This window comes from Leucoraja erinacea, chromosome 3, assembly GCF_028641065.1.
Source record: "Leucoraja erinacea ecotype New England chromosome 3, Leri_hhj_1, whole genome shotgun sequence".
NCBI classification, from domain to species: domain Eukaryota; kingdom Metazoa; phylum Chordata; class Chondrichthyes; order Rajiformes; family Rajidae; genus Leucoraja; species Leucoraja erinaceus.
Genome location: NC_073379.1, coordinates 91,531,983 through 91,544,440, shown reverse-complemented (window position 1 = coordinate 91,544,440; position 12,458 = coordinate 91,531,983). Strand labels below are relative to the sequence as shown.

At 42.8% G+C, this 12,458-nt stretch overlaps 1 protein-coding gene across 6 annotated transcripts in view; it reads right to left on the bottom strand.

Annotated features, from left to right (window-relative positions):
• The window catches only part of trim36 (tripartite motif containing 36), a 103,104-nt gene that overhangs the window by 51,682 nt on the left and 38,964 nt on the right, over nucleotides 1-12,458 (bottom strand). The gene's annotated exons all lie outside the window — the stretch shown is intronic.

Below are 12,458 nucleotides of genomic sequence, written 5' to 3'. Positions count from 1 at the left end.
CATTCACAACTTCCTTTCAAATGATTTGCTATATGCATCCTCATCTACTGTATAATATATGAGATAATCCGATCATAAGAAGGTGCTCGAAACCCTCACATAGGTATATAAATGTGAACAATATACAACCTTAGGCATATTCTACTGGATTATAAAATACCTTGGCATGCAAAAAGACCAATACAACGTGGCAGGCTTGGTTGAAGACAATAGGCAATAGACAATGGGTGCAGGAGTAGGCCATTCAGCCCTTCGAGCCAGCACCACCATTCAATATGATCATGGCTGATCATTTCCAATCAGTACCCCAAAACGCAATTCCATCTTTGAATTACCACACTGAGAAATGATTTATTATCTTTAATAAATTCTCAGTTGCTCAAAATATGAGACATATTTGCTCAGCAGGGTGGCATAGTAGTAGGTTACACAAAAAAGCTGGAGAAACTCAGCGGGTGCAGCAGCATCTATGGAGCGAAGGAAATAGGCAACGTTTCGGGCCGAAACCCTTCTTCAGACTGATCGGGGGCGGGGGTGGGTGGGGACAAGAAAGGGAAAAGGAGGAGTAGCCCGAAGGCTGGGGGATGGGAGGAGACAGCAGTGAAACTGTCTCCGGAGAGAAGAGGAGAACTTCTTCAAGGTAGGCATATCTTGAAGAGATAACGCAGTATAGTAGTGCATAGTAGTAGTAGTAGTAGTGGCATAGTAGTAGTGTTGCTGCCATACGGGCCTGTCCCACTTAGGCGATCTTGTCATAGTCGCAGCAGGTCGTGCCGAAAATCAGCGACTGGACCCCGCCCTATGACAATGTCTTCAACAACAACCTACCTTCTAGTCGACGTCAAGCTAAGGCAAGCTACCGACAACGAGCGACCATTAGGACGTCCACCTACGACCACACCACGACAAGCTACGACAATTCAGTTGCCGGTACCTGTCGCCGGTTGACGTAGGTAGTCGCCAATTCACAAAAAGTCATCACCGGCGACAACCGTCATCCTGGCGACAACCTACGTTAACCTGGCGACAACCTACCACAGCACCTAGGTCAGGAGAAGTCAAGATACGCTCATATGCGTCAAACCTACTGTCGCCGAAAACATGTTGAAAATTTTGCGGTGACCAGAAAGACGCTAAGACTCTACGTGGTTGAGGAGACGACTCACGACCATACAGGCGACACAACGGCGACCATGTGGCGACAGCCAATTTGCCTGTAGTCGCCTAAAAAATCGCCTAAGTGGGACAGGCCCATAACAGCACTGAAGACCTGGATTCAAACCTGACTACGGGTGCTGTCTGTACAGAGTTTGTACGTTCTCCCTGTGACCGCGTGGGTTTTCTCCAGGTGCTCCGGTTTCCTCCCACATTCCAAAGACGTGCAGGTTTGCAGATGAATTGGCTTTGGTAAAATTGTAAAGGAATTGTCCCTAGTGCGTAGTTTAGTGTTAGTCCATTGGGTGATTGCTGGTCAGCGTGGATGCAATGGGCCGAAGAACCTGTTTCCCTGTTGTCTTTCAAAAAATCTAAAAGTAAGTGTTCCACGTTAGATCATTCCACGCCATGTTCCCTTTACTTCAGCATCTTGAAGATAGCGGAGTCAGGGGATATGAGGAGAAGGCAGAAACGGGGTACTGATTGTGGATGATCAGCCATGCTCACATTGAATGGCAGTGCTAGCTTGAAGGGCCGAATGGCCTACTCTTGCACCTATTGTCTATTATCTATTGTCTATCTCATCCCAGGATCAGTAAAATGGGAATAAAGAGTTAGACCCTTGTGAACATAATTTCTTATCTGCCAATGTGGTTGATAATCTACCCTGTGCTGCTGTCTAAAACCAAAGTTGTGATAAATGAAACAAAATGCTGCCTTGCTCATTATTCCAATTAGACATTTACATCGATGCCTTCAGCAATATTGTTTTACATCCAATCTTGGACTAGATCATAACCGGATCGATATGCACAGTGTGTTGCAAGTCCCATAATTCCATTACTGACAGGTGTTGCTGAATCAGCTGGTAGATTTATATCAAGTTAGAGTATGAAACAAAATCCATTTATGAGAAGACAAAGCATTCGTGTCCCTCAGTAACAAAGGACGGAATCTAATCACTGTCAGAGGCAAAGACACAAATTGCTCTGTTTTAGTTCAGGCCATGCACTGAGCCTGAAATTTATACAATTCACAATACTGTCATTGTGCAAATTTAAATAGACAATTCAATTCCACTAAATTTGAAAAGTGCTCTTAACCAGATATAAATATCTTTGTTTTTACACAAAGTGGTGAAGTCACTCATTTAGTTTGCCTCTTGTGTTCCCCCTGAACACCCAGGCATGGCCTTTGCCCCCTAGTTCAGATTCTGGACACTATTCCACTTGAGCTGATCCCTCTCTCCATCAATGCCCTATCTGAGCACTAGTGGCAGGGCTGCAACTTCTGAACCGTGAGAGGAAACCTCACAGAAATATTTCAAACAATACAATTTCTGGCATATTGGACCTCAACATAAGCCTTAAAATAATCTCCTTTGAAAGGTACCAATATTTTAAGTCAGAAAAGGAATGCAATTGAACATCACTGGATCCAACTACTTTCACTGAGTGTCCAACTGCAGCTATTGATGAGTAAAGGGCCTGTCCCACCGGCATGCGCCTGCATGCAGCGAGTGCGAACAAACCGGAAGCGGGGGCCGGGTGGAAGTCGAGTGAGAGATGTGAAGTTCGAGCGAAGTCCGCAGGACGTACGGTGTCAAGACGCTGCGCACGCCCGTCGAGGCGGTGCGTACGGCGTCGAAGCGGCTGCGGGCCAGCAGGCCGTTGCCGCGTGGAATTTTTGAACACAGTCGGTTTTTCAGAGCCCCGCGCGATGTCGGGACCAGCTCCGCACAACTCCATATGGTTCCGGCGATCGAAGTGGGGCCGGCCCCGCGAGGCCGTACGGCTCAAGCGACCACGTTAGGTCGCGGTTGCCGCATGGAGTCGCATGTTCGTGGGACAGGCCCTTAACACCAACCCCACTCATCACCGATCCAAATCCTTTGACCTAATGAACAGTTTTTTTTTACTTTTGGGCAAGGAACTTTAAGAGAAGTGGTGGAGACCTGTAGTGCACATGCACTTGAAATATCACTGTCTTTTTCACTTGTGGCCACTATGATGCAAACTTCAGTTGTGAGAAGGGCATCAGGATTGTTGTTGCACGTTTGTAGAAGGGAACTGTAGATGCTGGTTTATACTGAAGATAGACTCAAAGTGCTTGAGTAACAGTGGGTCAGGCAGCATCTCGGGAGAAAAGGAATGGGTGACTTTCAGTCTGAAGAAGGGTCCTGACCAGAAACGTCACCCATCCTTTTTCTTCAGAGATGCTGCCTGACCCGCTGAGTTACTCCAGCACTTTGTGTCTATATTTTGTTGTTGCACATTTTCAGTATCAGATGTATGGTCCATTAGTCTGGTCTGGGGCAGGGGTTGGGGAGCATGGGAGATGGAGTTAGATTAGCCAGTTGTTGTATGGCTGGTCAGGACTTGTGTAGTGGGATGAAATGATCAGAAAAGTGGCATAGGGAATGACCTCATCCATCCACAGTAATTGTAATCTTGCATTGAGGTGCAGAGTTGATATACATTCAGAAACACTGATGGGTTTTTGCAGTGATGTTAAATAACCTGGAAATAGTCATTATTGTGCTTCACTTCAGAAGACAATAACTTTTCTCAATTGCATAATGCTGAAAAACAGAGCTGCGTAAATTGAATTTCCAGGCAAGTGAGTCATCCAGATGATGACCGAGTTCTGATGGCGGGTAAAGGTCCAGCAATGATATATTTTCTTCCTTCTGAACTTGATCAAGCTGCCCTAAGGTTTGCAAAACTCTCTGGTGCACATAGATTAAAGAACGCTGTTGCAGATTAAATTCATCAGTAAATAAGAAACAGAGGAATAGCTTCAAATATATTACTTTGACTATGCTAGTCTTGGTTATTCTCTTGGACTTGAAGTGAAAACCACTGTTGAACCATCAGTCTGAAGGAAGAATCCCAACACAAAACGTCGCCTGTCCATTCAATCCCCAGATGCTGCCTGACCCACTGAGATCCTCCAGCACTTTGTGTTTTGCTCCAGATTCCAGCATCTACAGTTTCTTGTGCCTCCATTAAAACTATTGTTATTGCAAACACATCAAAGGATAGAGAATGGAATCATGTCTTTCAGTAGATCCAGTGTGCTGAGTTTTGTGTGGATCTGGCTATCTGCCTCCACTAAAGGTCTTACACTTTATTAAACACTCGGTGGTAATTAATAACACTCACATCTTTTGCTCTCTGATGTTTTCTCTTCTCATATGGGTAGTGCATCACTTTTCCCTGCTTTTTATGTGGTTCCAATGACAAATTACTTCTACTACAAGTACATGAAAAGCCACTTTCATCAGCAGAGACATAGCCAGATGTGATGTTCAGTACTCCACATGATACATCACTGACATGCAGTAATATCCGAAAAGTAAATGTCTTGTTTTTAATTGAATTTTGCAACTCATTACAACTGAGGCTGTATTTGCCATGTTCTTTCCAAGTCCCTAAATTCCACAGTGAGAAGAAGAAAACTTTCAGATGAGCTCATTGCTGAGGCAAAGACAGCCGATACATTGTTGCCAGGAAACAGTTGTATTATTTAAAAAGCAAGATTGCAACCACTATTGAAGAAAATAATGTTTATCTAAAAGCCACAAGCATATCTGCCTTCACCACCTCCTCTGCAGTGTGTTACAGGCACCCACCATTCTCTGGGTAAAGATCTTGCTCCACACATCTCTTAAATTTTGCCCCGCTCACCTTCAAACTATGCCCTCTAGTCTGTGACATTTCCACCCAGGGAAAAAGATTCTGACCGTCTACCATATCCAAATTATGCCTCTCATAATTTTACAAACTGCTATCAGGTCTCCAACATTCCAGAGAAAACAATTCAAATTTGTCCTACCTGCATATAGTTAATACCTTCTAATCCAGTTACTATATAAATATGAAGCTAAGAATGAATTCAATTTATTATGTGATATGCTGTCACATTTAGGTTATGACAGTATAACTTACTTAACTTGCCCCAAGATTAACATGTCCTTCATAAACTGAGGCATGGATCTGAGTGCAATATTCCAAATGTGTCTCACTGGCTTTTATGTAACTGTAAGAGGACTTTATTATGATAGTATTCTGTGGGAATAGTCTTCAAGGGAAGCCAATCAAGCAGAAGACAATTTATCTACCAAAACCCATTTAACCCATCCGTTTCAAAAAAACTTTTTCCAGCTTTTGTAATAATTTATTTAGCTGCTCAAAGATTACCTACAAATATAATATTACTTCAGAACAATGTTCATAAAATGTTAGGCAAGATTTTTTTTTAATGTAGCCATCCCACAGCCTCTGATATGCCAGGAGACTTTGATCAAACAGGAACTTTGTTCTCAAGGAAATTGAATTGTTAACCTCCACGCTAACTAACTATCTAAATTGCAGCTGTTCTTTCATGAAATTTGAACAACCCCTTCACCAGCATGTCTCACAAAAAATAAACCTGCTAATTGCCATCTTGCAATCATCACATTGTCAATGTTGATTGTACGGCCATGAACATTGCTTCTCAATAAACGTTGACTGTCATATTTGTTCCTTGTCTCTAATTTATCAGATGAAATTGCCAGCAATAGATTCATGGTATCATTGTTCCATGTGGAATATTAGTCCAAAGGGTTAGAACCCACGGGATTCAAGGCACGTTGACAAATTGGATTCAGAATTAGTTTAGTAATAGGAGGCAGAGGATGATAGTTGAAAGCTGTCTTTGTGATGGGAAACCAGTGACTAGTGGTGTATAACAACGATCAGCCCTGGTAACTCTTAATGTTTGAAATATACACATGAACAATTTAGGTGTGAATATAAGACGTGCAACTAGTAAATTCCCAGATTACATGCAAATTGGTGGTGTCATTGATTGTGACGAGGGTAGCTTTGGTTTGCAAAATAATATTGATTAATGATAAAATCCACACACACCAGTGGCAGATGGAATTTACTTCTGAAATGTGTGAGGCAATGTATTTTGGAAGGGCTATCAAGAGTAGATACACAGGACACATAAAAGGTCAGAATGTACACCATCAGGTCCTGCCGCGATTTACCCTGATGCAAGTTCAGATGTGCAGAATGATGTTGCTCCCCTTGCAACTCTCCTCTGGACTGGAAAGATATGTGTTTTTTAGTCGGCACTTTTTAAAGAGGTCGAGGGAAATTACTAAAAGGTCATGGAGTCTATTCTAAAAATACATGCTGCAAATTGTGATCGGTATATAAGATGCAAAACCTACTCAAATGTTGTGGGGCAGGTATTTGCATAATTATTCAAAGATTCAGTTGGAATTTTGGGCAGGCACGAGAAACAGCTGTCGTGTGAATCCAAAATAAAGCACATCCAAACCTTGAAAGAGAGAAGATTTCTACACATTATTGCATCTAATTTATATACATTGCAAAACCATCCGATTTGTAGTTGAGGCCAGCTCATTGGCTATATTTAAGAGGGAGTTAGATGTGGCCCTTGTGGCTAAGGGGATCAGGGGGTATGGAGAGAAGGCAGGTACGGGATACTGAGTTGGATGATCAGCCATGATCATATTGAATGGCGGTGCAGGCTCGAAGGGCCGAATGGCCTACTCCTGCACCTAATTTCTATGTTTCTATGTTTCTATGTCCCAGCAGGTCCAAGTCAGTGTTTATGCTGAATACATTTAAATTAAGAGTATTTGTGTAGAAGATGAATTTACAAGATGAGAGTTGTTGAAGGTAGACACAAAAAGCTGGAGTAACTCAGCGGGACAGCAGCATCTCTGGGGAGAAGAAATGGGTGACGTTTCGGGTTAAGACCCTTCTTTAGCGGCCCAAAATGTCACCCATTCCTTCTCTCCAGAGATGCTGCCTGTCCTAAGTTACTCCAGCTTTTTATGTCTATCTTCAGTTTAAACCAGCATCTGCAGTTCCTTCTTACACATGGGAGTTTTTTGAGGTCAGTATGTTTTCAAATCAACTAGTAAACTGGCTGTAGAAATAAAGAATTACAGATGATGGTTTATAGCAAAGACAGACACAAAGTGTTGTAGTAAATCAGCAGATCAGGCAGCATCTCTGGAGGAAAGGGATAGATGGCGTTTTGGGGCAAGACTCTTCCTCAGACTGAAAGTAAGGGGTTGGGAGGATGGGGGCTAAAGAGCTAGTGGTGAGAAAAGACCCGATCTGATAAGGGCCAGGAATAAATGACCTCGAGCAGGGTGGTGCCCTGGAAGGCCCGTTGGTGGCTAGGGAAGGTGTGACCTCAAGAGGGAATGTGGTAAACTGTGGAACAGGTTAAATGACTAGGGTAGTGGAAGGGGGCAAGAGGGGAAAGGAGGGGAGTGTAAGTAGAAGTTACTTAAAATTAGAGAATTCAATCATGACCCAAAACATCATCTATTCCTTTTCTCCAGAGATGCTGTCTGACCTACTGAGGTATTCCAGCTTTTTATGTCTATCAATGTTCATGCCACTGGGTTGTAAGCTTCCTAGTGACAATGGGGTGCTGTTTCTCCAATATGTATATGGCCTCACTCTGGCAATAGAGGAGGCCCAGGGCAGAAAGGTCAGTATTTGTGGAAAACAAACCTAGCATCGGAGAAATTAACAAGACTGAAAAGCAGATACATCCCCGGGATCTGATAACCTACATACAAGATTTTGGGGGAGAGAGGTCTGAAAATAATGAAAACACTACTTGTCATCTTCAAATTCCTCATGATTCTTAAATAGTTCCCACAGATTGGAAGATAGCTGATATATTTGACTGAGAGGAAACAGGGAACTACAGACAATTAGCCTGACATTAGAAGAGGAACTGCAGATGCTGGAAAATCGAAGGTAGACAAAAAAGCTGGAGAAACTCAGCGGGTGCAGCAGCATCTATGGAGCAAAAGAAATAGGCAACGTTTCGAGCCGAAACCCTTCTTCAGACCTTAGACATTAGAAGAGAGAATACTGAAACTCATTTTTACTGATGTGCCAACAAAGCAATAAGAAAATGATAAAAGAATTGTGGAATGCAAATGTAGAGTCAGGTTTGGAATACCCATTGGACTTGTTTGAGAATGTAATAGGCAGATAAGAGTAACTAGTTGATGGACTTTCAGGATGCCTTCAGAAAGGTGCATGCAGGAAATGATTAAGCTTAGAGCATATGGCATTGGGAGTAATGCCGGAGTGGGTTGGGAAATGTGTAATGAACTGAAAATAGACATTAAGAATAAAAATCATTTTAGAGTTAGGAAGCTGTGATCAGTCGTGTGTCACGGGTATCAGCGCTGGGGACTCATTTGCTCATAATCTATATCAATGCTTTGGGTGTGATCATTATTTCCAAAAATAAAATTTGCATTGAATTTAAATGTATGTGCAAGTTATAAATAGTACCATCACTAATGGTAACCTTGAAAATACTGATATCTGTGGAAAACATAGAAACATAGAAAATATGTGCAGGAGTAGGCCATTCGGCCCTTCGAGCCTGCACCACCATTCAATATGATCATGGCTGATCATCCAACTCAGTATCCTGTACCTGCCTTCTCTCCATACCCCCTGATACCTTTAGCCACAAGGGCCACATCTAACTCCCTCTTAAATATAACCAATGAACTGCCCTCAACTACCTTCTGTGGCAGAGAATTTGCCACCGAAATACAACCTGGTTCACACTAATGTCCTTCAAGGATTGGAATCTATTGACAGTATTAGGCCTGGCCAGATCCACCAACGTGACTGACTTTTAGCTGCCTCTTTGATTCGGGGGTAATTGGGTTTGAAGAACAACTGCGGGTATTGCCAGCAACACCCATATACCACAAAATAATAAATTAAAGTAATACGGCGGTAGATGTGTACAAACCAAGGGGAGGAACACCAGGACAAAACATTATAAATGATTGTTTCTACTTTGAGTCACTAATCATTCAGAACATGATGAATAGTATAGCTAACTCACATTAACTCCAAACCTGTATTAAGCCACAAAACATTAAGGACACTTTCCAATTTAGGATTTATTACCAAATCTAACAAGAAAGCTTGTGTCTGAACTGATCTCTCCATCCTCACTCTCCCACCCCGGCCGGCAAACAAACCCGTCTTCATTTTCCAGTCGGCTCCATTACATGGAAGATAAACACATTGCACAACAAGCCCATTTATTCCTTTTCCACTTCATAAATACTCCTCGTTACCCTGCAAGGAATTTTATGGAACTTCAATTTTATGGAGTATTCAAATTGGGTATAAAATAATAATTCCAAACATCATGATGGTGTGAAATATATTCAGTAAATGTAATGTCTGAAGAAGGGTTTCGGCCCGAAACGTTGCCTATTTCCTTCGCTCCATATATTTAGTAAATGTAACCCTTGGTGCTTCAGAAACCAGATTAGTATTTCCACAGGCAGTTTTGTATTGTTGGGTAATGTCAAAAAAACAAATGTAATTTTAGATTTTAATTTGGACAAAGCTTTATTTCTCAGATCAGAGGATAGTGATATTGCAATATTGAGGATAATGATACTGCCAGAATTAGTTGTCAAAGGAGAATCGGGCTCAATTTAACTTCCATTTGCCAGTGGAAAAGCGGAACTAACCCACTTTGTGTTCGCTCTAACCTGACCAAAGCTAATGGGTAAGATGCAGTTATTGAAAAGATTAATCTGATGACTCACCAGATCCACCAGCTATTTTCCGGGAAGCAGAATGCTGGTGGCTGGGCCTCCAGGCTCAAGATGTAGGGATTTCAATCATGCTGATGTGTATATTGGTTAATGTCTGACATATTTCCATGACCTTCAGCTGGCCTGAATGCACATCAAACTACCCCAACCCTCTCCATAATAATCGTGAATAACCAAGCATTCAGTGGGTTCCTCTGATGCCATGGATCGCTCCACGGAGCTCGTGCTAGCCACCATGCTGCTCCATTTCAATTACCATATAACAGTTCCACACCAATTTCCATCACATTTTGGTTAAGTCAGTAACGAGGCTTGGTTGTAAATTTGACTGAGGCTCCCACATAAGATGGGTTATTATCTGGTTCAACTATATTGACAATACGGCCAAGAAAACATTTCAAAGCCTCTGTCCTCAGAAAACGGAGGGAAATTGATGTCCCAAATGACTCTTACCATTTCCCACAGATGCACCATATAAAGCATCCTATCAGGATGCATTACAGTTTAGGATGGCAATGGCTCTGCCCAAGATTGCACGGCACTGCAGAGAGTCATGAGCACAACCCAGTTTATCACACAAACCAAACTCTCACCCATTGACACCATCGACATTTCACACTGCCTCGGAAAAGCAGCCAACATAATCAAAGGCCATTCATACCCCAGTCATTCCCTCTACTCCCCTCCTGTTAGCCAGAAGATACAAAACCCTGAGAGCACACACCACCAGATTCAAGAACAGCTTCTTCCCTGCTGTTATCAGACTCTTGACTTGACTTACATAGAAACATCTAAAATAGGTGCAGGAGTAGGCCATTCGGCCCTTCAAGCCAGCACCGCCATTCAATGTGATCATGGGTGATCATCCACAATCAGTACCCCGTTCCTGCCTTCTCCCCATATCCCTTGATTCCTCTAGCCGTAAGAGCTCTATCTAACTCTCTTTTGAATGCATCCAGTGAATCGGCCTCCACTGCCTTCTGAGGCATAGAATTCCACAAATTCACAACTCTGGGTTAAAAAGCTTTCATCTCAGTTCTAAATGGCCTGCCCCTTATTCTTAAACTGTGACCCCCTGGTTCTGGACTCCCCCAACATCGGGAGCATGGTTCCTGCATCTAGCTTGTCCAATCCCTTATATGTTTCTATAAAATCCCCTCTCATTCTTCTCAATTCCAGAGTATACAAGCCCAATCGTTCAATTTTTTCATTATACGACAGTCCCGCCATCCCAAGAATTAACCTTGTGAACCTACGCTGCACTCCCTCAATAGCAAGAATGTCCTTCCTCAAATTAGGAGACCAAAACTGCACACAATATTCCAGGTGTGGTCTCACTAGGGCCCTGTACAACTGCAGAAGGGCCTCTTTGCTCCTCACATACTTCTCACTTACCAAGGATATATTCCTGATCTTTCAATCAACCTCATTGTGGCACGCCCTTTTTTAATCTGCAATTTCTCATGACTGTTACACTATATTCTACAAACAGAAGCAACTGCAGATGCAGGGTTATAGAAAAAGACACAAAATGCTGGAGTAACTCAGCAGGTTCGGCAGCATCTCTGGAGAACATGGATAGGTTATGTTTCAGATTGGGACCCTCCTTCAGAGTGATTGTAAAAGGGGGTGGGAGAGAAAGCTTGGAGCGATTGTCAGAAGGTGATTCATTTCCCACAGGATACTTAGACTCTAATCTGCCCATGTGGTACACAGTAATTGTGAGGTGGTCCAGTTGAGTTTCCAGACAACACTGAGCAGGCGCCCAATCAATGGTGGGGGTATTGACATTGGTAATGCCATCGGATGCCAAGGGTAAGTAGTTTGACACTCGTTTGCTGGAAAAGTTAATTGGCTGGCAGTTTGGTGGTGTGAGTGTTAGTTGTAATATGTCAGTTCATGCTTAATTGTTGTTTAAGTCTAGTTGAATGCAGGCATGGATTTTGTCATTTGTTCTGGTTTAGGTTTAGATTTATTAATATCACATGTACTAAGGTACCGTGAAAAGCTTTATTTTGCATGCTATCCAAATTAATCAGATATACCGTACATAGATACAAATAGTTAAAACTAATTAAAATTAGATAGAGCGACAGGGAAGATACAGAGTGCAGAATGTAGTTCTCAGCATTGTAGCGCATTGTAACGCACCAGTTTTAAATTTTAGCGATACAGCGTGGAAACAGGCCCTTCGGCCCAATGAGTCCACGCCGACCAGCGATCCCCGCACACTAACACTATCCTACACCCACTAGGGACAATTCACAAGTTTACCAAAGCCAATTAACCTACAAACCTGTACGTCTTTGGAGTGTGAGAGGAAACCAGAACTTCTGGTGAAAACCCACGCAGGTCACAGGGTGAACGTATAAACTCCGTACAGACAGCATCCGTAGTCAGGATCGAACCCGGGTCGCTGGAACTGTAAGGAAGCAACTCTACCGCTGCACCACCCTGCTGTTCCTTAGACAATGTGCAATGTCCTCAATGGGGTAGAAGAGAATCGAACAGTACCCTAGCTTATGGAAGGACCATTCAGATGCCTGATAAGGAGAGAAAAAAGCTATTCCTGAGCCTGTTGGTGTGCACTTTCAAGGTTCTGCACCTTCTGCGGCATAGGAGCTGGGAGAAGAGGAATGACCAGGAT